Source organism: Cherax quadricarinatus, chromosome 52, assembly GCF_038502225.1.
Source record: "Cherax quadricarinatus isolate ZL_2023a chromosome 52, ASM3850222v1, whole genome shotgun sequence".
Lineage (NCBI taxonomy): Eukaryota > Metazoa > Arthropoda > Malacostraca > Decapoda > Parastacidae > Cherax > Cherax quadricarinatus.
The window spans coordinates 30,333,849-30,359,197 of NC_091343.1; positions in this window are offsets into that span (position 1 = coordinate 30,333,849).

Sequence of the window (25,349 nt, forward strand, 5' to 3'; positions counted from 1 at the left end):
TGAACGTAATTATACAGTAACGGAGCAAGAAGCTTTAGCAATAGTATGGTCTTTAAAGCACTTCCGAGACATCATTTACCAGTACCCTGTTCATGTCTTGACAGACCATGCGCCACTGATATCTTTATTCCAGAACAAACAGCCTACTGGAAGGTTAGCCAGATGGACCTTGACTATCCAAGAATTCAATCCCACTTTTGAACATTTACCTGGCAAGTCAAATGTAGTCGCAGATGCTTTATCGCGACACGTTAGTGTAGTTACTGCAGATCCTCCATTTACTGTCGAGGATGTCAAAACTGCACAAAGAACAGATCCCATGTGGTCTGGTGTGATTCGATTCCTGCTCCAGGAAGATATTCTTACTGTGAAGCCACCAGCACCCATTAGTGACTTTGTAATGAGCCAAGAATTACTGTATCGAACAGCCGAGTTGGGTACTCCAAGCAGAAGAGTTTACCAGTTAGTAATTCCACAGTCACTAGTGAACGTAGCTCTACAGCTAGTTCATGATGCACCAGGTGTTGCACACCCTGGTATGGATCGTTCTGTGAAACAAGCCAGAAAGAAATACTTTTGGCCACGTATGGCAACTGACATTTCCGAGTATGTTAAGAAATGTAGTGTCTGTATGCAGCATAAAGGAAATGTCAATGGTCCTAACCCAATCCAAGTGTACCCAACCACTAGCGAACCGTGGGAAAGAGTTGCCCTTGATTTGTTAACCAATTTTAAATGTTCCCTCCAAGGCAATAAACATCTGTGTGTTATGGTAGACCATTTCACCAGATATTGTGAGTTAGTTCCTATTGCAGATAAGACTGCAGAGACAGTAGCTAAAGCGTTTAAAGAACGCATTATCTGCAGGCATACCACCTCAAAGTCCTTAGTAACAGATAATGGAGGTGAATTTTGTAATGAGATTCTTGAAAATTTGTGTACTTTATACAAGATCTCTAAATCCACCATTGTTCCTCATCATCCTGCCAGCAATGGGTTAGCCGAAAGAACAAATAAGAAAGTACTTGATGTCCTGAGAGCCACTATCAGCCCCAATAGTGAAACTTGGGATGAAGTTATACCAGATGTCCAGTGTGCCATAAATTCTGCTTACAATGCTTCCATAGGTGATACTCCACATTATGCATTGTATGGTGTAGACAAGCGTTTACCCTATGAGTTGTTATATTCCACTCCGAAACCTAATTACAACCCTGATGATTTCGTAGCAACTCGTAACAGCATGGCCCAGAGTGTTTTTAGAAGAATCCGCGAAACACTTCATAAATCAACAGCAGAATTTACTAGAGTAACTAATAGCCGTGCTAAGCCGTCAAAAGTCAAAGTAGGTTCAAGAGTAATGCTGACAAATTTCAACAAAACGTCTGCAATGCCAAAGCTCGATCAAAAGTTTGTCGGACCTTATCGAGTTGTAGAACATATCTCTGGTAATAAGTATAAGGTTAGAGAAATTAGTACTGGTAAATACAAAGAATCGCATTTAGATCATATGAAATTAGTATGCGATGTTGAGGATATTGCTACCCAGACTAATGTGACAGACTCTGACAATCCTCCTGATCCTGTACTCTCTACCTCAGATACTCAGTCAGATACTCAACCTGAATGTCGTTACTCCTTGCGTACTCGACAAGTAATGAGAAACCCGCAAGTATCTTTTGTAGATACTCCTTCAGATCTCTCTCAGTCAAGGCATGTGTTAGCCATTGCAGAGGAATTCAATCCTCCCAGAGATGATAACCATTCTGCATATGTAAACCTTACCCTCGCAGAATTGGGTTTAAGTGTAAACAGCCTGCATAATTAGATGTCCGAGATGAATGAAATTGTCAACTGTGTGTTTTGCTATTAGCTGATCAGTTTGTCAGAAATTTTCGTGTTCACGTTCCCTCCGTATTCTGAGAATTAACAGTCTAGATTTGAGTGCACCGAATTTGCCTTTCTGTTAAACACTTCTTTGTATATATTTATTCTTCCTCAGAATCCGTAGAGTGCATGAATACAGATCGATCGATCAATTCCATCCATATTGTACAATGATTTGTTCTTATAGTTGTAATGAATACGTTAATACCCATTACGTAAAATCCATTATGATACCATCCATTAGTTCTAAGTTATATATGAATTTGTTATTGTATAGAGTCAGCCCAGATCCGCCTGCCTGTTCAGCCTGTAGTATAGTAGTGTATGTCGGGACGACATACGTAACATGACCGAGCTGTCAGCATAGTTGCTGATCCCTGTATTCCCTGTATTATATAGCATAGCATATTAGTATCATCCATGTGCTTTAGATACAAGATCCCTTGTAGGCCTGTGGCTTTGTGTGATGTCACGGGATACAGATGTGTAGGCTCATACCTCTGCCCCGGCCTCACTCGGCGGCAGACCATTCAGCGGACAGGCAAGGCAGCTGGGCTCCATCCCTCATCTCAGTCTGACAATATATAGTTACCATCCTACAAGTGTGTCTACCTTCAACCTGCGATATCTCCATTAAAGAACCCTTTACGATATCTACACCTCGATCATATCCCCCCTAATTCTATGCCTTTCGAGAGAGTGCAGATTCAGGGCCCTCAGTCTATCCTCATAGGGAAGATTTATGATACATGGGATCATCTTTGTCATCCTCCTCTGTACGTTTTCCAGAGCATTTTTATCCATTCTGTAATACGGTGACCAGAACTGAGCATCATAGTCTAAATGAGGCCTAACCAAGGATATATAGAGTTGAAGAACAACCTGAGGACTTCTATTACTTATACTTCTAAATATGAAGCCGAGAATTCTGTTAGCTTTATTGCGAACACTAATGCACTGTTGTCTTGGTTTTAGATTACTGCTAACCAGAACTCCTAAATCCTTTTCGCAATCAGTAATATTAAGATCTGCATTATTTAGTTTATATGTGACATGGTTATTTAACTGTCCAACATTTAGAACTTTGCATTTGTCAATATTAAACTGCATCTGCCACTTCTCCGACCATTGCATCAGTCCATTCAAATCATCCTGGAGTGCTCTAATGTCCTCATTAGAATGAATTGGACGGCCTATTTTGGTGTCATCAGCAAATTTGCTTATGTCGCTATTTCTTCTCTCATCTATGTCGTTTATGTAAATTGTGAACAACAATGGGCCCAACACTGACCCCTGAGGAACACCGCTTGTGACGTGTCCCCATTCTGATTTCTCCCCATTTATGTAAACTCTCTGCTGCCTATTTGTCAGCCATGCCTCCACCCAGGAAAAAATTTCTCCTCCTATTCGGTGTGCCTTAAGTTTCCTCAATAGCCTCTGGTATGGAACTCTATCGAAAACCTTAAGTCCATATACACAATATCATATTCATTACCATGATCTACTTCCTCATACTCCTTAGTGAAAAAAGTTAGTAAATTCGTAAGACAGGAACGCCCCTTTGTAAAACCGTGTTGAGATTCATTAATCAATCTGTGCCTGTCAAGATGGCTACGAATTGCTTCGGCAATTATTGATTCCATAAATTTTCCCACTATGGAGGTAAGGCTTATTGGTCTATAATTCGAAGCCAAGGACCTGTCACCTGCCTTGTAAATAGGTATTACATTTGCCATTTTCCACTTATCAGGCACTATGCCAGTTTGTAGTGATATGTTAAAAAGATTAGCCAAAGGTATGCTAAGTTCCTCTTTACATTCCTTTAACACCCTTGCAAACAGTTCATCAGGGCCTGGAGATTTGTTAGGTTTTAGTTTCACTATTTGTCTGAGGACCATGTCACTAGTTACCTCAATCGTACATAGCTTATTATCCTGTTCTAGATAATCTATTATTTCAAGAATATCGCTAGTATTTTCCTGGGTGAAAACTGAGAGGAAGTAGGTATTGAGAATTTCACACATATCCTTATCACAACTATCTGACCAGAGTTACTCTTAAGTGGGCCAATCTTGTCCCTAATCTTACCTCTGTATACCTGAAAGAACCCTTTTGGGTTAGTCTTTGAATCCCTTGCGACCTTAGCCTCATAATCCCGTTTTGCTTTTCTTATTCCTTTCTTTATTTCTCTCTTTAATTGAATGTATTGATTTCTTAACTGCCCATCCCCTCTTTTGATACGCCTATTTATGTCTCTCTTTTGACCAATGACATGTTTTAATCTATTGTTCATCCATTTGGGATAATTTTTTTTAGATCTAATTTCCCTACTGGGAACAAAAGTTGTCTGGGCAGGTAGAACTATGCTCTGGAAAACGTCATATTGGCAACCAAGATCACCTACCTGACCCATAGTCAGGACATCCCAATTTAGCCCACCCAGGTAATTTTTCAGTCCTATGAAGTCGGCCAAGCGAAAATCTGGGACAGAGATTTGATTGCAGTTATCTGGGTAATTTCATGATATATTGAAACTAAGTGATTTGTGATCACTTTCCCCAAGCTCATCATTAACCTCAAGATTATTAATTAGTGAATCTTTGTTGGCAAGAACCAAGTCAAGCAGATTGTTTCCTCTAGTTGGTTCTGTCACAGCCTGTTCTAAAAAGCAGTCCTGAACCGTATCAAGAAAGTCACTAGACTCAAGATTTCCTGTCATATTGTTCCAATCAATTTGTCTAAAGTTAAAATCTCCCATTATCACAACATTTTCATATCTAGATGCCTTATGAAATTCGTCCCATAACAGCTTACTGCACTCCCTATCAAGGTTTGGGGGCCTATAAATCACACCCAAAATTAATTTGTCACGTCCCTCGAGAAACTGTAGCCAAACAGATTCTGTGTTCGATGTTTCTAATCTTATATCATGTCTAAGACAGCAATTTAAATTTTCTCTGATATACATCGCCACACCACCACCCTTCCTGTTGACCCTATCAGTGTGGAATAGTTTATAACCCTGTATGTTGCATTCAGAAGGCATTTCTCTATCTTTCAGGTTGAACCAGGTATCTGTTATACCAATAATATCTATATTACCTACACTTGCAAGTAATCTTAGCTCATCTATCTTATTTCTTAAACTTCTACTATTTGCATAGTAAACCTTAAGGGAGCTAGTCACTCGCTGCCCTCTACCATCTTTCTTTGTTGATAAATTGATTTGCCATTACTAGCAACTTTATTTTGAATATTGTCTTTTAAACATATCCCTGAGGTATCCCGGTAATAACTGCTGTTTTTAACCCTAATGCTGCATCCTGATTGTTTCCCACAAACACCCATACCTCTATAATCTATCAGTTTAAAGTCATCAATTACCCTCTCAATCGAATTGGCTAATGCAACCACTCTATCCCAGAGAGATGAACCCCATCCCTTGCATACATATCACATTTGTCAAAGAACAGGTCCCAATTATCAATGAATGGGATTGCAAGTTCCTTGCAGTACCTGTCTGGCCAGCAATTTATACCAATATATATATATATATATATATATATATATATATATATATATATATATATATATATATATATATATATATATATATATATATATATATATATGTGTGTGTGTGTGTCGTGCCGAATAGGCAGAACTTGCGATCTTGGCTTAAATAGCAACGCTCATCTTGCCATATAGGACAAGCGAAAATTTGTGTATGCAATAATTTCGCCAAAATCATTCTGAACCTAACGAAAAAAATATATTTCACTGTGTTTGTTTAGTATTAAATTATTGTAAACAAATCTAAAATATATTTAGTTGGGTTAGGTTAAAATAAATTGTTCTTGTTATAATAAGGTTAGGTAAGTTTTCTAAGATTCTTTTGGTGCAAAATTAAAAATTTTTACATTAACATTAATGAAAAAAATATATCTTTAAACGTATAAGAGAAAATTTTAGAAAGAACTTAAATTTAAAAGAGTTCTTGCTAATTGATCAGTTTTACATATTCGGCACGACATATATATATATATATATATATATATATATATATATATATATATATATATATATATATATATATATATATATATATATATATATATATATATATGTATATATATATATATATATATATATATATATATATATATATATATATATATATATATATATATATATATATATATTGGAATCTTGTCAAGTTCTAATGCTGTATTTATGTTGTTTTAATCTTAGTTCGAGATTTTTACCAGTTTGACCGTAATGAACTTTATCGCAAAATTTACAAGGAATCTTATAGACACATCCATCAGCATTTTGGGGGGAATTCTTTATCAAAAGTTTTTTTTACTGTATCAAGATTTTTTAATACAACTTTAATATTAAAAGTCTTAAGAAGAGAAGGCATATCAACCAAGTTTTCATGGTAAGGGAGAACCAACATATTTTTAGTTGAATAAGACTGGTTGTCCCTTTTTGGATTGTAAAAAGTATTTCTAGCACTTTAAAAGATTTATCAATTACATTTCTTGGGTATTTTAAATCATTAGCCTTATTCAACTAAAAATATGTTGGTTCTCCCTTACCATGAAAACTTGGTTGATATGCCTTCTCTTCTTAAGACTTTTAATATTAAAGTTGTATTCAAAAATCTTGATACAGTAAAAAAAACTTTTGATAAAGAATTCCCCCCAAAATGCTGATGGATGTGTCTATAAGATTCCTTGTAAAATTTGCGATAAAGTTCATTACGGTCAAACTGGTAAAAATCTCGAACTAAGATTAAAACAACATAAATATAGCATTAGAACTGGACAAGATTCCAATGCTCTATTCATTCATGTAAGAGATTTTAACCATCCAATTGATTTTCAAAAAGTTGAGAAAGTAGTATCAAGCAAGTCCATGGTCGACAGGAATATAATTGAATCTTGTTTCATAAAAAGCAGTTTTGACAATAATATGAATATTTCCTTTGGTTTATATAAATTAGATCCATTTATAATTAATAGAATTTGGGAAGAATTTAATAATACACTGGGCAAATAATAATTTTTAAAATTTCTTGGGTAGAATAGTTTGTGGGTGAGTTGTGCAAAGGGCCTATCCAAGTTGGGTCGGCGCGCGTCAGGTGTTTAACCGTTGTGGGATCTGATAGTGAGGTGCTGGCCAGACCCCTTAAATAGCTTCCTTGGATGCTTTACTTTCATCAGATATTCAACTTCAGCATCACAGTCCAGCACTACGTGGACAGACACATGGCTTCTGCCGAAAGGAAGAGGTCACGATGTTCCAGGGACACGACGGATGACTCGGATTTAGAAATGGACGACTCGGATTTAGAAATGTGGGGAGCAATTCTAGCGAAGAAGTTGCGAGACCACTCCGTGTCATCAGAGGAAAAGTCTCCAGTTCTGACAAGCCTAACCATGCAGCCAGAGAATACGGAAGGATGGATTAATGTGAACAGTAAGACACGCCGTCCCTCCAAGGAGCCGGTAAACCAGCTCAAATCACCTTCCAGATTCAAGGTAAAGGCTTATGGGGAACACAAAACCCACTATGGCGTGGTTACACACCTGGAAACACGGCACAAACTGAGGTTCAAGATATGGTTCAACCTGAGGGGAGAACCAATACTGACTCCTATCAACAGGGAAATGCATATCACCTTGAAGAAAGTCATGGAGACAGACCGCTCCTTCACCCTTGAGGAACTGGATTCTCGGCAGATGCGATACCCGCTGATGATGCCCATCGAGGCAGTAGCAGCTCACCCCAGTGTCGTGTCAGCTCAGCGTCTCAAGGTGAAATCGGCAGGCAATGCACCAACCCGGCAGGTCCTCATTCAGCATATAGGACCGCTGCCATCCCAGCTGGACCTTGGTTCTTGGGGCAGGTACGATGTTAGGACCTTCACGGCAGAACCAGTTCGCTGTTTCAAGTGCCAGCGTTACGGACACCTGGGTGCACTCTGTCCGAACAGAGTAATCTGCGGTGTCTGCAGCCAGCCCCACCCTACCGAGGAATGCATCACCAAGCTGAAGAATGCATCGCCACCCACTCCACGATGCCCGAATTGCAGACAGAAACACCATGCCTGGAACCCTCGATGCCCTGAGAGGCTCACTAGAATTCGTGAGGCCTGGAAGACACCAACGACGAGACAGCAGGCTACGGCAAAGCATCACCCTCAGCAGACGATGGGTGCAGAGAATCCTGCCATACTGCAGAACTCTCATCAGTCAACCCAACTCAGTGCCCAGGAATTTCCGACCCTTGAAAACTCAACCAGGCGTCATGAACAGGAGCATCCTCCCCCACTACCGCAACGAAGAGACAAAAACATGAGGAACAAGCGGCGCCAACAGGAAACATCTGGGCAACGGAATCAGCAGACGGCACTACACGAGCCCCCACCGGCCTCCTTGCCAGGCACAACCACTATGCAGGCTGTGGCTGCACCTCACCAGCAGATGCCGGGTACACAACCTGGCATACAGCAACAGCCCACGGTGTGCACAGTAAAGAAATACAACCCTCAGCAGTCCCCACAGATTACGACAGCCCAGATAATGTCCACTGCTTCGAACCCACCGACAACGCAGGCCCTCAACAGAGAGGATCTCTTAACACTCATCAAGGCATTCACGGATATTATCTGCAACACATTCACCTCCACGGAACAACAGAGCATGTTCCGGCAGATGGTCAGCACACTCCTGAGGGTATGCTTACTGACAGAGCAGGAAGCAGTGGATGCCATGAATCCGCAGATTATCAGAGAGGACAGAGCCCAGTCCCCAGCTCAGGAAACAGATGAGATGGAGTAACTTTAGTCGCTTATGAGGCACACTAGCTGAACTGTCCGGAACTGTGCTTGAAAGAATAGTGAAATTCCAAACGCTTATATGCTGCAACAGTGAAGAATCAATTCTCCTTCAGGAGCCAGAGACGGGTCATCTCAAGATTAAGACCCGTGCCAGGACCCTGGTCCTGGCCAACATTATACATACTTTACTTTCATAGTTCCTTGATAATGTGAGTAGTCACGAAAGCGCTTGGAATTTCTCTATTCTTTCAGAGTGGTTGTTTTGCATATATATATATATATATATATATAATATATATAATATATATATAATATATATATAAATATATATATATATATAAATATATAAACAAAATACATTTACAGAAAAAAACATAAACATGAATACAATGGCACAATGTATCAAAGATGATGAATTTCCTCCAGCTCCTCCGAGGCTGGACGTGAACCAAGTATGCAGCAAGCATTTCCCCTCTGGATGGCGACGCTGAGGCGCTGGAACATGAAAGTGGCTGCCCTTGGGTTCCTGGTGGTGTCGATGAGTCTGGAACCCAATCCTTTAAGGAAACGTGTGGCATTTTTTCCCCATGATCCCAAGGTCTCTGATCCCACTGGGACAAATTGATACTGTTGGCTAATGTCCCTGTACTTGCTGATCTTGTACTCCTCCCTGTGGTCAGCAGCTCCTCCCTGTCGCCCCACACTGTGATGGATATAGGTTTCAGCCAGTGTGGACACACAGGTATAGTCCCATGCTAAGAGCTTGCCATTCTTCCAAGGATAGATGGTGATCCCGTCGGGGCGGTTTGCTGGGTTGTGGGTATTGTTTGCTGCAAGTGATCGTGGCTCCCTCTCGGCAGGGCATCCAGCTGTAGCAAGGGTTCTCTTAATGATGTCGTTGACCTCATTGTGTCTTGCATGCCAGCCCTTGGTTTTGGAACAGTTAAGACCATGTAGACCGTATTGGTCTGCTTGCACTTCGCCGCAAATACACATATATTCTGTGTGAATTGGGGCAGCAAGGCGCAGAGCCACTGCAATACGGAGGGTCTTAGGGTCGAGTCGCGTTTCCATTGCCGATATGGGAACTGTTTGGAGGAAGTCCCCGGAGTGAGGTGCACTCACAGCCTGGAGACGGGCAATCTCCCTATCTGATGTTGCAGCCCTGAGCATGTTGGCAAGCACATTTTCAGCAATTGGGCTATCCCAGCTTGACTGTTTGTGAGCCAGTGCTGCACTAGGGTTTGGTGCTGGAGCAGCAAGAGTCTCCCATTCGGTGATGGCACTGACATAGCTGGGGTCTTCTATTCCTGCTGAGTCACTGAGGGTGTCAGGAAGAATTTGTCTTATCAACTCGTTTGATGCAATGGAAGAGGATAGGAAAGCTGGTAGAGCAATCTGGGAGGATCTGCGTACTCCTAGCCCTCCAAGCCTGACCGGAAGTGAGGCTTGCAACCACTGTCCATCGTCAAGGGAAAGATTCAATACACTCTCTAGCATGGCCTTCAGGAGAGAGTCATATTCCTTGAGTTTTGGACTGCTGAAGGCTGGGGAGCATCTCAGAAAATAGGTAAGTTTTGGGGTTGACAGGCACCTGGTGAGTAGGTAGAAGGCATCGTGTGTGTCAATGTCTTTCATCCTGCTTTCCATCGTCCGGAGGTCTGAGACTTTTTTTCCTAGGATCAGATCGATGGCATTGGACCCAAGAGGAGCACCGAGGAGAGTGCTATTGGCTGGATCAATGGCTCGTGCTCCTGGTAAAACGGTACTAATATTCTGGATCAACTGTTGATTGGTAGAAACTATTTCACATTTGGTGGGGTTTAAAGAAAGGCCCAGGCTTTCTCCCATGTCTTTAATTTTATTGATGTCCTCCAGGAGAGATTCTGTTGTGCCAGCCAGGGTACCGTCGTCCAGGAACCAGATATTGAGCTCGCTGGAGAGTGCCTCCGTGACTTCCTTGATGACCAAACAAAATAGAAAGGGGGCGAGAGGGTCCCCCTGTTGCACGCCCTCACACGAGTCAATTTCATGGTCCCCAAACAATAGTTTGGAAGTCACACTGTAACACGATTCTATGAAGGGATAAAGGGAAGGGAAGTTTCTATAAACTGCTTGGAGAGCAGCATCCCTTCTGACTGAGTTGAAAGCATTGGCAAAGTCCAATTTGACCAAGGCTTTTTCATAGGACATGTTTTTGATATATACTCGTGCTGCGTGGGCAGCTGCTTCACAGCCCTGTTGAACGCCGAAACCGAGCTGAGTTGGTTTCAGCATTGCAGCAGCCTCTTGACTCACCCTTCTTACTGCAGCCTTGGCGACTAGGCGCCGAAGGGTGTTACCCACTGCAATGGGCCTGATTCCGCCATCCTTTTTCCGGAGGGCACACAATGAGGCACCAAAGAAAAAGGGTCTGATGGCCTCTGGGACACCGCCAGCCAGGCACAGGTTGGAAAATTTGGTGAGTTCAGACAGCAGCCTCTCTGAAACCTCACCAAGTGCTGGATTGAGTATTTGTTTTAAGTGTTGAGGCCTTAAACCGGTGAAACCTCCTGCTGAACCCTGTGGAAATGACATAGCAGCTTTATACACATCAGCATCCTGTAAGGTTAGATGTTCTTCGCCTGCTGCAATGTCAGGGAGGTCAATGTTGGTACTGGGAGCCCTGGGTGGATGTTTGTCCTTCAGAGCTTGCGCCGTGCTGACGTCCTTGGGAGCGATGGTATCCTCACTGGTTATAAGTCTCAAGGCTCCAATAGTATTACCCTCTTCTATTTTTTTGCTAATTTGGGCTCTGATTTTTGAGGTGTCGGGTGTCCTGTTGTTGGCATTTGCCCGGCGGGTGTTTGTCGCCCTAGGGCGACACACCAGAAAAAATATAGTAAGATAGCAAGGATCCAATATGGAAGAATTGGAGACTAAAGGAGAGAAAGAGGAATTTGTAGGTGACAGCCTCACCTTTGACACAGACTTCCTCTATGACTTTTTGACAAGAGCACATTTATTATACAACCTTTGATTATACTTCCTTTAGCACTCTTTGTTGTCCTTACAAACTCTACCTCCGTTAAGCTCGCCATCCTTGATATTTACACACACACAGTACCCTGTAGCGCTGTTTGACCTTGGCGGGTTTACCTCTTAGTTTTGTTTATAATAATAATAATAATATTAATAATAATAATAATAATAATAATAATAATAATAATAATAATAATAATAATAATAATAATAATGATAATAATAATAATTGTAAAAATAATAATTATAATAATAATAATAATAATAATAATAATAATAATAATAATAATAATAATAATTATAATAATAATAATAATAATAATAATAATAATAATAATAATAATAATAATAATAATAATAATGATAATAATAATAATTGTAAAAATAATAATTATAATAATAATAATAATAATAATAATAATAATAATAATAATAATTATAATAATAATAATAATAATAATAATAATAATAATAATAATAATAAGAAGAAGAAGAAGAAGAAGCTCGGCTGCAAGATGGAACAAGTGATGGCAGGAAGACTCGGCTGCAAGATGGAACAAGTGATAGCAGGAAGACTCGGCTGCAAGATGGAACAAGTGATGGCAGGAAGACTCGGCTGCAAGATGGAACAAGTAATGGCAGGAAGGCTCGGCTGCAAGATGGAACAAGTGATGGCAGGAAGACTCGGCTGCAAGATGGAACAAGTGATGGCAGGAAGACTCGGCTGCAAGATGGAACAAGTGATGGCAGGAAGACTCGGCTGCAAGATGGAACAAGTGATGGCAGGAAGACTCGGCTGCAAGATGGAACAAGTGATGGCAGGAAGACTCGGCTGCAAGATGGAACAAGTGATGGCAGGAAGACTCGGCTGCAAGATGGAACAAGTGATGGCAGGAAGACTCGGCTGCAAGATGGAACAAGTGATGGCAGGAAGACTCGGCTGCAAGATGGAACAAGTGATGGCAGGAAGACTCGGCTGCAAGATGGAACAAGTGATGGCAGGAAGACTCGGCTGCAAGATGGAACAAGTGATGGCAGGAAGACTCGGCTGCAAGATGGAACAAGTGATGGCAGGAAGACTCGGCTGCAAGATGGAACAAGTGATGGCAGGAAGACTCGGCTGCAAGATGGAACAAGTGATGGCAGGAAGACTCGGCTGCAAGATGGAACAAGTGATGGCAGGAAGACTCGGCTGCAAGATGGAACAAGTGATGGCAGGAAGACTCGGCTGCAAGATGGAACAAGTGATGGCAGGAAGACTCGGCTGCAAGATGGAACAAGTGATAGCAGGAAGACTCGGCTGCAAGATGGAACAAGTGATGGCAGGAAGACTCGGCTGCAAGATGGAACAAGTGACTCGGCTGCAAGATGGAACAAGGAAGGAAGACTCGGCTGCAAGATGGAACAAGTGATGGCAGGAAGACTCGGCTGCAAGATGGAACAAGTGATGGCAGGAAGACTCGGCTGCAAGATGGAACAAGTGATGGCAGGAAGACTCGGCTGCAAGATGGAACAAGTGATGGCAGGAAGACTCGGCTGCAAGATGGAACAAGTGATGGCAGGAAGACTCGGCTGCAAGATGGAACAAGTGATGGCAGGAAGACTCGGCTGCAAGATGGAACAAGTGATGGCAGGAAGACTCGGCTGCAAGATGGAACAAGTGATGGCAGGAAGACTCGGCTGCAAGATGGAACAAGTGATGGCAGGAAGACTCGGCTGCAAGATGGAACAAGTGATGGCAGGAAGACTCGGCTGCAAGATGGAACAAGTGATGGCAGGAAGACTCGGCTGCAAGATGGAACAAGTGATGGCAGGAAGACTCGGCTGCAAGATGGAACAAGTGATGGCAGGAAGACTCGGCTGCAAAGAACTCGGCTGCAAGATGGAACAAGTGATGGCAGGAAGACTCGGCTGCAAGATGGAACAAGTGATGGCAGGAAGACTCGGCTGCAAGATGGACTCGGCTGCAAGATAGAAAAAGTGATGGCAGGAAGACTCGGCTGCAAGATGGAACAAGTGATGGCAGGAAGACTCGGCTGCAAGATGGAACAAGTGATGGCAGGAAGACTCGGCTGCAAGATGGAACAAGTGATGGCAGGAAGACTCGGCTGCAAGATGGAACAAGTGATGGCAGGAAGACTCGGCTGCAAGATGGAACAAGTGATGGCAGGAAGACTCGGCTGCAAGATGGAATGGCACTCGGCTGCAAGATGGTGATGGCAGGAAGACTCGGCTGCAAGATGGAACAAGTGATGGCAGGAAGACTCGGCTGCAAGATGGAACAAGTGATGGCAGGAAGACTCGGCTGCAAGATGGAACAAGTGATGGCAGGAAGACTCGGCTGCAAGATGGAACAAGTGATGGCAGGAAGACTCGGCTGCAAGATGGAACAAATGGCAAGTGATGGCACTCGGCTGCAAGATGGAACAAGTGATGGCAGGAAGACTCGGCTGCAAGATGGAACAAGTAATGGCATCAAGACTCGGCTGCAAGATGGAACAAGTGATGGCAGGAAGGCTCGGCTGCAAGATGGAACAAGTGATGGCAGGAAGACTCGGCTGCAAGATGGAACAAGTGATGGCAGGAAGACTCGGCTGCAAGATGGAACAAGTGATGGCAGGAAGACTCGGCTGCAAGATGGAACAAGTGATGGCAGGAAGACTCGGCTGCAAGATGGAACAAGTGATGGCAGGAAGACTCGGCTGCAAGATGGAACAAGTGATGGCAGGAAGACTCGGCTGCAAGATGGAACAAGTGATGGCAGGAAGACTCGGCTGCAAGATGGAACAAGTGATGGCAGGAAGACTCGGCTGCAAGATGGAACAAGTGATGGCAGGAAGACTCGGCTGCAAGATGGAACAAGTGATGGCAGGAAGACTCGGCTGCAAGATGGAACAAGTGATGGCAGGAAGACTCGGCTGCAAGATGGAACAAGTGATGGCAGGAAGACTCGGCTGCAAGATGGAACAAGTGATGGCAGGAAGGCTCGGCTGCAAGACAGAAAAAGTAAAGGCAAGAAGGCTCGGCTGCAAGATGGAACAAGTGATTGCAGGAAGACTCGGCTGCAAGATGGAACAAGTGAAGGCAGGAAGGCTCGGCTGCAAGATGGAACAAGTGATGGCAGGAAGACTCGGCTGCAAGATGGGACAAGTTATGGCAGGAAGACGCGGCTGCAAGATGGAACAAGTGATGGCAGGAAGGCTCGGCTGCAAGATGGAACAAGTGATGGCAGGAAGGCTCGGCTGCAAGATGGAACAAGTGATGGCAGGAAGACTCGGCTGCAAGATGGAACAAGTGATGGCAGGAAGACTCGGCTGCAAGATGGAACAAGTGATGGCAGGAAGACTCGGCTGCAAGATGGAACAAGTGATGGCAGGAAGACTCGGCTGCAAGATGGAACAAGTGATGGCAGGAAGACTCGGCTGCAAGATGGAACAAGTGATGGCAGGAAGACTCGGCTGCAAGATGGAACAAGTGATGGCAGGAAGACTCGGCTGCAAGGAAGACTCGGCTGCAAGATGGAACAAGTGATGGCAGGAAGACTCGGCTGCAAGATGGAACAAGTGATGGCAGGAAGACTCGGCTGCAAGATGGAACAAGTGATGGCAGGAAGACTCGGCTGCAAGATGGAACAAGTGATGGCAGGAAGACTCGGCTGCAAGATGGAACAAGTGATGGCAGGAAGACTCGGCTGCAAGATGGAACAAGTGATGGCAGGAAGACTCGGCTGCAAGATGGAACAAGTGATGGCAGGAAGACTCGGCTGCAAGATGGAACAAGTGATGGCAGGAAGACTCGGCTGCAAGATGGAACAAGTGATGGCAGGAAGACTCGGCTGCAAGATGGAACAAGTGATGGCAGGAAGACTCGGCTGCAAGATGGAACAAGTGATGGCAGGAAGACTCGGCTGCAAGATGGAACAAGTGATGGCAGGAAGACTCGGCTGCAAGATGGAATGGAACAAGTGATGGCAGGAAGACTCGGCTGCAAGATGGAACAAGTGATGGCAGGAAGACTCGGCTGCAAGATGGAACAAGTGATGGCAGGAAGACTCGGCTGCAAGATGGAACAAGTGATGGCAGGAAGACTCGGCTGCAAGATGGAACAAGTGATGGCAGGAAGACTCGGCTGCAAGATGGAACAAGTGATGGCAGGAAGACTCGGCTGCAAGATGGAACAAGTGATGGCAGGAAGACTCGGCTGCAAGATGGAACAAGTGATGGCAGGAAGACTCGGCTGCAAGATGGAACAAGTGATGGCAGGAAGACTCGGCTGCAAGATGGAACAAGTGATGGCAGGAAGACTCGGCTGCAAGATGGAACAAGTGATGGCAGGAAGACTCGGCTGCAAGATGGAACAAGTGATGGCAGGAAGACTCGGCTGCAAGATGGAACAAGTGATGGCAGGAAGACTCGGCTGCAAGATGGAACAAGTGATGGCAGGAAGACTCGGCTGCAAGATGGAACAAGTGATGGCAGGAAGACTCGGCTGCAAGATGGAACAAGTGATGGCAGGAAGACTCGGCTGCAAGATGGAACAAGTGATGGCAGGAAGACTCGGCTGCAAGATGGAACAAGTGATGGCAGGAAGACTCGGCTGCAAGATGGAACAAGTGATGGCAGGCAAGATGGAACAAGTGATGGCAGGAAGACTCGGCTGCAAGATGGAACAAGTGATGGCAGGAAGACTCGGCTGCAAGATGGAACAAGTGATGGCAGGAAGACTCGGCTGCAAGATGGGACAAGTGATGGCAGGAAGACTCGGCTGCAAGATGGAATGGAACAAGTGATGGCAGGAAGACTCGGCTGCAAGATGGAACAAGTGATGGCAGGAAGACTCGGCTGCAAGATAGAAAAAGTGATGGCAGGAAGACTCGGCTGCAAGATGGAACAAGTGATGGCAGGAAGACTCGGCTGCAAGATGGAACAAGTGATGGCAGGAAGACTCGGCTGCAAGATGGAACAAGTGATGGCAGGAAGACTCGGCTGCAAGATAGAACAAGTGATGGCAGGAAGGAAGACTCGGCTGCGGCTGCACTCGGCTGCAAGATGGAACAAGTGATGGCAGGAAGACTCGGCTGCAAGATGGAACAAGTGATGGCAGGAAGACTCGGCTGCAAGATGGAACAAGTGATGGCAGGAAGACTCGGCTGCAAGATGGAACAAGTGATGGCAGGAAGACTCGGCTGCAAGATGGAACAAGTGATGGCAGGAAGACTCGGCTGCAAGATGGAACAAGTGATGGCAGGAAGACTCGGCTGCAAGATGGAACAAGTGATGGCAGGAAGACTCGGCTGCAAGATGGAACAAGTGATGGCAGGAAGACTCGGCTGCAAGATGGAACAAGTGATGGCAGGAAGACTCGGCTGCAAGATGGAACAAGTGATGGCAGGAAGACTCGGCTGCAAGATGGAACAAGTGATGGCAGGAAGACTCGGCTGCAAGATGGAACAAGTGATGGCAGGAAGACTCGGCTGCAAGATGGAACAAGTGATGGCAGGAAGACTCGGCTGCAAGATGGAACAAGTGATGGCAGGAAGACTCGGCTGCAAGATGGAACAAGTGATGGCAGGAAGACTCGGCTGCAAGATGGAACAAGTGATGGCAGGAAGACTCGGCTGCAAGATGGAACAAGTGATGGCAGGAAGACTCGGCTGCAAGATGGAACAAGTGATGGCAGGAAGACTCGGCTGCAAGATGGAACAAGTGATGGCAGGAAGACTCGGCTGCAAGATGGACCAAGTGATGGCAGGAAGACTCGGCTGCAAGATGGAACAAGTGATGGCAGGAAGACTCGGCTGCAAGATGGAACAAGTGATGGCAGGAAGACTCGGCTGCAAGATGGAACAAGTGATGGCAGGAAGACTCGGCTGCAAGATGGAACAAGTGATGGCAGGAAGACTCGGCTGCAAGATGGAACAAGTGATGGCAGGAAGACTCGGCTGCAAGATGGAACAAGTGATGGCAGGAAGACTCGGCTGCAAGATGGAACAAGTGATGGCAGGAAGACTCGGCTGCAAGATGGAACAAGTGATGGCAGGAAGACTCGGCTGCAAGATGGAACAAGTGATGGCAGGAAGACTCGGCTGCAAGATGGAACAAGTGATGGCAGGAAGACTCGGCTGCAAGATGGAACAAGTGATGGCAGGAAGACTCGGCTGCAAGATGGAACAAGTGATGGCAGGAAGACTCGGCTGCAAGATGGAACAAGTGATGGCAGGAAGACTCGGCTGCAAGATGGAACAAGTGATGGCAGGAAGACTCGGCTGCAAGATGGAACAAGTAATGGCAGGAAGACTCGGCTGCAAGATGGAACAAGTGATGGCAGGAAGGCTCGGCTGCAAGATGGAACAAGTGATGGCAGGAAGACTCGGCTGCAAGATGGAACAAGTGATGGCAGGAAGACTCGGCTGCAAGATGGAACAAGTGATGGCAGGAAGACTCGGCTGCAAGATGGAACAAGTGATGGCAGGAAGACTCGGCTGCAAGATGGAACAAGTGATGGTAGGAAAGTGCAAGATGGCAAGTGATGGGCAGGAAGACTCGGCTGCAAGATGGAACAAGTGATGGCAGGAAGACTCGGCTGCAAGATGGAACAAGTGATGGCAGGAAGACTCGGCTGCAAGATGGAACAAGTGATGGCAGGAAGACTCGGCTGCAAGATGGAACAAGTGATGGCAGGAAGACTCGGCTGCAAGATGGAACAAGTGATGGCAGGAAGACTCGGCTGCAAGATGGAACAAGTGATGGCAGGAAGACTCGGCTGCAAGATGGAACAAGTGATGGCAGGAAGACTCGGCTGCAAGATGGAACAAGTGATGGCAGGAAGACTCGGCTGCAAGATGGAACAAGTGATGGCAGGAAGACTCGGCTGCAAGATGGAACAAGTGATGGCAGGAAGACTCGGCTGCAAGATGGAACAAGTGATGGCAGGAAGACTCGGCTGCAAGATGGAACAAGTGATGGCAGGAAGACTCGGCTGCAAGATGGAACAAGTGATGGCAGGAAGACTCGGCTGCAAGATGGAACAAGTGATGGCAGGAAGACTCGGCTGCAAGATGGAACAAGTGATGGCAGGAAGACTCGGCTGCAAGATGGAACAAGTGATGGCAGGAAGACTCGGCTGCAAGATGGAACAAGTGATGGCAGGAAGACTCGGCTGCAAGATGGAACAAGTGATGGCAGGAAGACTCGGCTGCAAGATGGAACAAGTGATGGCAGGAAGACTCGGCTGCAAGATGGAACAAGTGATGGCAGGAAGACTCGGCTGCAAGATGGAACAAGTGATGGCAGGAAGACTCGGCTGCAAGATGGAACAAGTGATGGCAGGAAGACTCGGCTGCAAGATGGAACAAGTGATGGCAGGAAGACTCGGCTGCAAGATGGAACAAGTGATGGCAGGAAGACTCGGCTGCAAGATGGAACAAGTGATGGCAGGAAGACTCGGCTGCAAGATGGAACAAGTAACGGCAGGAAGACTCGGCTGCAAGATGGAACAAGTGATGGCAGGAAGACTCGGCTGCAAGATGGAACAAGTAACGGCAGGAAGACTCGGCTGCAAGATGGAACAAGTGATGGCAGGAAGACTCGGCTGCAAGATGGAACAAGTGATGGCAGGAAGACTCGGCTGCAAGATGGAACAAGTGATGGCAGGAAGACTCGGCTGCAAGATGGAACAAGTGATGGCAGGAAGACTCGGCTGCAAGATGGAACAAGTGATGGCAGGAAGACTCGGCTGCAAGATGGAACAAGTGATGGCAGGAAGACTCGGCTGCAAGATGGAACAAGTGATGGCAGGAAGACTCGGCTGCAAGATGGAACAAGTGATGGCAGGAAGACTCGGCTGCAAGATGGAACAAGTGATGGCAGGAAGACTCGGCTGCAAGATGGAACAAGTGATGGCAGGAAGACTCGGCTGCAAGATGGAACAAGTGATGGCAGGAAGACTCGGCTGCAAGATGGAACAAGTGATGGCAGGAAGACTCGGCTGCAAGATGGAACAAGTGATGGCAGGAAGACTCGGCTGCAAGATGGAACAAGTGATGGCAGGAAGACTCGGCTGCAAGATGGAACAAGTGATGGCAGGAAGACTCGGCTGCAAGATGGAACAAGTGATGGCAGGAAGACTCGGCTGCAAGATGGAACAAGTGATGGCAGGAAGACTCGGCTGCAAGTGATGGCAGGAAGACTCGCCTGCAAGATGGGACAAGTGATGGCAGGAAGACTCGGCTACAAGATGGAACAAGTGATGGCAGGAAGACTCGGCTGCAAGATGGGACAAGTGATGGCAGGAAGACTCGGCTGCAAGATGGAACAAGTGATGGCAGGAAGACTCGGCTGCAAGATGGAACAAGTGATGGCAGGAAGACTCGGCTGCAAGATGGAACAAGTGATGGCAGGAAGACTCGGCTGCAAGATGGAACAAGTGATGGCAGGAAGACTCGGCTGCAAGATGGAACAAGTGATGGCAGGAAGACTCGGCTGCAAGATGGAACAAGTGATGGCAGGAAGACTCGGCTGCAAGATGGAACAAGTGATGGCAGGAAGACTCGGCTGCAAGATGGAACAAGTGATGGCAGGAAGACTCGGCTGCAAGATGGAACAAGTGATGGCAGGAAGACTCGGCTGCAAGATGGAACAAGTGATGGCAGGAAGACTCGGCTGCAAGATGGAACAAGTGATGGCAGGAAGACTCGGCTGCAAGATGGAACAAGTGATGGCAGGAAGACTCGGCTGCAAGATGGAACAAGTGATGGCAGGCAAGATGGAACAAGTGATGGCAGGAAGACTCGGCTGCAAGATGGAACAAGTGATGACAGGAAGACTCGGCTGCAAGATGGAACAAGTGATGGCAGGAAGACTCGGCTGCAAGATGGAACAAGTGATGGCAGGAAGACTCGGCTGCAAGATGGAACAAGTAACGGCAGGAAGACTCGGCTGCAAGATGGAACAAGTGATGGCAGGAAGACTCGGCTGCAAGATGGAACAAGTGATGGCAGGAAGACTCGGCTGCAAGATGGAACAAGTGATGGCAGGAAGACTCGGCTGCAAGATGGAACAAGTGATGGCAGGAAGACTCGGCTGCAAGATGGAACAAGTGATGGCAGGAAGACTCGGCTGCAAGATGGAACAAGTGATGGCAGGAAGACTCGGCTGCAAGATGGAACAAGTGATGGCAGGAAGACTCGGCTGCAAGATGGAACAAGTGATGGCAGGAAGACTCGGCTGCAAGATGGAACAAGTGATGGCAGGAAGACTCGGCTGCAAGATGGAACAAGTGATGGCAGGAAGACTCGGCTGCAAGATGGAACAAGTGATGGCAGGAAGACTCGGCTGCAAGATGGAACAAGTGATGGCAGGAAGACTCGGCTGCAAGATGGAATGGAACAAGTGATGGCAGGAAGACTCGGCTGCAAGATGGAACAAGTGATGGCAGGAAGACTCGGCTGCAAGATGGAACAAGTGATGGCAGGAAGACTCGGCTGCAAGATGGAAGAAGTGATGGCAGGAAGACTCGGCTGCAAGATGGGACAAGTGATGGCAGGAAGACTCGGCTGCAAGATGGACCAAGTGATGGCAGGAAGACTCGGCTGCAAGATGGAACAAGTGATGGCAGGAAGACTCGGCTGCAAGATGGAACAAGTGATGGCAGGAAGACTCGGCTGCAAGATGGAACAAGTGATGGCAGGAAGACTCGGCTGCAAGATGGAACAAGTGATGGCAGGAAGACTCGGCTGCAAGATGGAACAAGTGATGGCAGGAAGACTCGGCTGCAAGATGGAACAAGTGATGGCAGGAAGACTCGGCTGCAAGATGGGACAAGCAGGAAGAACTCGGCTGCAAGATGCAAGATGGCAGGAAGACAAGTGATGGCAGGAAGACTCGGCTGCAAGATGGAACAAGTGATGGCAGGAAGACTCGGCTGCAAGATGGGACAAGTGATGGCAGGAAGACTCGGCTGCAAGATGGAACAAGTGATGGCAGGAAGACTCGGCTGCAAGATGGAACAAGTGATGGCAGGAAGACTCGGCTGCAAGATGGAACAAGTGATGGCAGGAAGACTCGGCTGCAAGATGGAACAAGTGATGGCAGGAAGACTCGGCTGCAAGATGGAACAAGTGATGGCAGGAAGACTCGGCTGCAAGATGGAACAAGTGATGGCAGGAAGACTCGGCTGCAAGATGGAACAAGTGATGGCAGGAAGACTCGGCTGCAAGATGGAACAAGTGATGGCAGGAAGACTCGGCTGCAAGATGGAACAAGTGATGGCAGGAAGACTCGGCTGCAAGATGGAACAAGTGATGGCAGGAAGACTCGGCTGCAAGATGGAACAAGTGATGGCAGGAAGACTCGGCTGCAAGATGGAACAAGTGATGGCAGGAAGACTCGGCTGCAAGATGGAACAAGTGATGGCAGGAAGACTCGGCTGCAAGATGGAACAAGTGATGGCAGGAAAGACTCGGACTCTGCAAGATGGAACAAGTGATGGCAGGAAGACTCGGCTGCAAGATGGAACAAGTGATGGCAGGAAGACTCGGCTGCAAGATGGAACAAGTGATGGCAGGAAGACTCGGCTGCAAAATGGAACAAGTGATGGTAGGAAGACTCAGCTGCAAGATGGAACAAGTGAGGAAGACTCGGCTGCAAGATGGAACAAGTGATGGCAGGAAGACTCGGCAAGATGGAACAAGAGACTCGGCTGCAAGATGGAACAAGTGATGGCAGGAAGACTCGGCTGCAAGATGGAACAAGTGATGGCAGGAAGACTCGGCTGCAAGATGGAACAAGTGATGGCAGGAAGACTCGGCTGCAAGATGGAACAAGTGATGGCAGGAAGACTCGGCTGCAAGATGGAACAAGTGATGGCAGGAAGACTCGGCTGCAAGATGGAACAAGTGATGGCAGGAAGACTCGGCTGCAAGATGGAACAAGTGATGGCAGGAAGACTCGGCTGCAAGATGGAACAAGTGATGGCAGGAAGACTCGGCTGCAAGATGGAACAAGTGATGGCAGGAAGACTCGGCTGCAAGATGGAACAAGTGATGGCAGGAAGACTCGGCTGCAAGATGGAACAAGTGATGGCAGGAAGACTCGGCTGCAAGATGGAACAAGTGATGGCAGGAAGACTCGGCTGCAAGATGGAACAAGTGATGGCAGGAAGACTCGGCTGCAAGATGGAACAAGTGATGGCAGGAAGACTCGGCTGCAAGATGGAACAAGTGATGGCAGGAAGACTCGGCTGCAAGATGGAACAAGTGATGGCAGGAAGACTCGGCTGCAAGATGGAACAAGTGATGGCAGGAAGACTCGGCTGCAAGATGGAACAAGTGATGGCAGGAAGACTCGGCTGCAAGATGGAACAAGTGATGGCAGGAAGACTCGGCTGCAAGATGGAACAAGTGATGGCAGGAAGACTCGGCTGCAAGATGGGACAAGTGATGGCAGGAAGACTCGGCTGCAAGATGGAACAAGTGATGGCAGGAAGACTCGGCTGCAAGATGGGACAAGTGATGGCAGGAAGACTCGGCTGCAAGATGGAACAAGTGATGGCAGGAAGACTCGGCTGCAAGATGGAACAAGTGATGGCAGGAAGACTCGGCTGCAAGATGGAACAAGTGATGGCAGGAAGACTCGGCTGCAAGATGGGGCAAGTGATGGCAGGAAGACTCGGCTGCAAGATGGAACAAGTGATGGCAGGAAGACTCGGCTGCAAGATGGAACAAGTGATGGCAGGAAGACTCGGCTGCAAGATGGAACAAGTGATGGCAGGAAGACTCGGCTGCAAGATGGAACAAGTGATGGCAGGAAGACTCGGCTGCAAGATGGAACAAGTGATGGCAGGAAGACTCGGCTGCAAGATGGAACAAGTGATGGCAGGAAGACTCGGCTGCAAGATGGAACAAGTGATGGCAGGAAGACTCGGCTGCGGCAAGTGATGGCAGGAAGACTCGGCTGCAAGATGGAACAAGTGATGGCAGGAAGACTCGGCTGCAAGATGGAACAAGTGATGGCAGGAAGACTCGGCTGCAAGATGGAAACAAGTGATGGCAGGAAGACTCGGCTGCAAGATGGAACAAGTGATGGCAGGAAGACTCGGCTGCAAGATGGAACAAGTGATGGCAGGAAGACTCGGCTGCAAGATGGAACAAGTGATCGCAGGAAGACTCGGCTGCAAGATTGAACAAGTGATGGCAGGAAGACTCGGCTGCAAGATGGAACAAGTGATGGCAGGAAGACTCGGCTGCAAGATGGAACAAGTGATGGCAGGAAGACTCGGCTGCAAGATGGAACAAGTGATGGCAGGAAGACTCGGCTGCAAGATGGAACAAGTGATGGCAGGAAGACTCGGCTGCAAGATGGAACAAGTGATGGCAGGAAGACTCGGCTGCAAGATGGAACAAGTGATGGCAGGAAGACTCGGCTGCAAGATGGAACAAGTGATGGCAGGAAGACTCGGCTGCAAGATGGAACAAGTGATGGCAGGAAGACTCGGCTGCAAGATGGAACAAGTGATGGCAGGAAGACTCGGCTGCAAGATGGGACAAGTGATGGCAGGAAGACTCGGCTGCAAGATGGAACAAGTGATGGCAGGAAGAGTCGGCTGCAAGATGGGACAAGTGATGGCAGGAAGACTCGGCTGCAAGATGGGACAAGTGATGGCAGGAAGACTCGGCTGCAAGATGGAACAAGTGATGGCAGGAAGAGTCGGCTGCAAGATGGGACAAGTGATGGCAGGAAGACTCGGTTGCAAGATGGAACAAGTGATGGCAGGAAGACTCGGCTGCAAGATGGAACAAGTAATGGCATCAAGACTCGGCTGCAAGATGGAACAAGTGATGGCAGGAAGGCTCGGCTGCAAGATGGAACAAGTGATGGCAGGAAGGCTCGGCTGCAAGATGGAACAAGTGATGGCAGGAAGACTCGGCTGCAAGATGGAACAAGTGATGGCAGGAAGACTCGGCTGCAAGATGGAACAAGTGATGGCAGGAAGACTCGGCTGCAAGATGGAACAAGTGATGGCAGGAAGACTCGGCTGCAAGATGGAACAAGTGATGGCAGGAAACAAGTGATGGCAGGAAGGACTCGGCTGCAAGATGGAACAAGTGATGGCAGGAAGACTCGGCTGCAAGATGGAACAAGTGATGGCAGGAAGACTCGGCTGCAAGATGGAACAAGTGAAGTGATGGCAGGAAGGACTCGGCTGCAAGATGGAACAAGTGATGGCAGGAAGACTCGGCTGCAAGATGGAACAAGTGATGGCAGGAAGACTCGGCTGCAAGATGGAACAAGTGATGGCAGGAAGACTCGGCTGCAAGATGGAACAAGTGATGGCAGGAAGACTCGGCTGCAAGATGGAACAAGTGATGGCAGGAAGACTCGGCTGCAAGATGGAACAAGTGATGGCAGGAAGACTCGGCTGCAAGATGGAACAAGTGATGGCAGGAAGACTCGGCTGCAAGATGGAACAAGTGATGGCAGGAAGACTCGGCTGCAAGATGGAACAAGTGATGGCAGGAAGACTCGGCTGCAAGATGGAACAAGTGATGGCAGGAAGACTCGGCTGCAAGATGGAACAAGTGATGGCAGGAAGACTC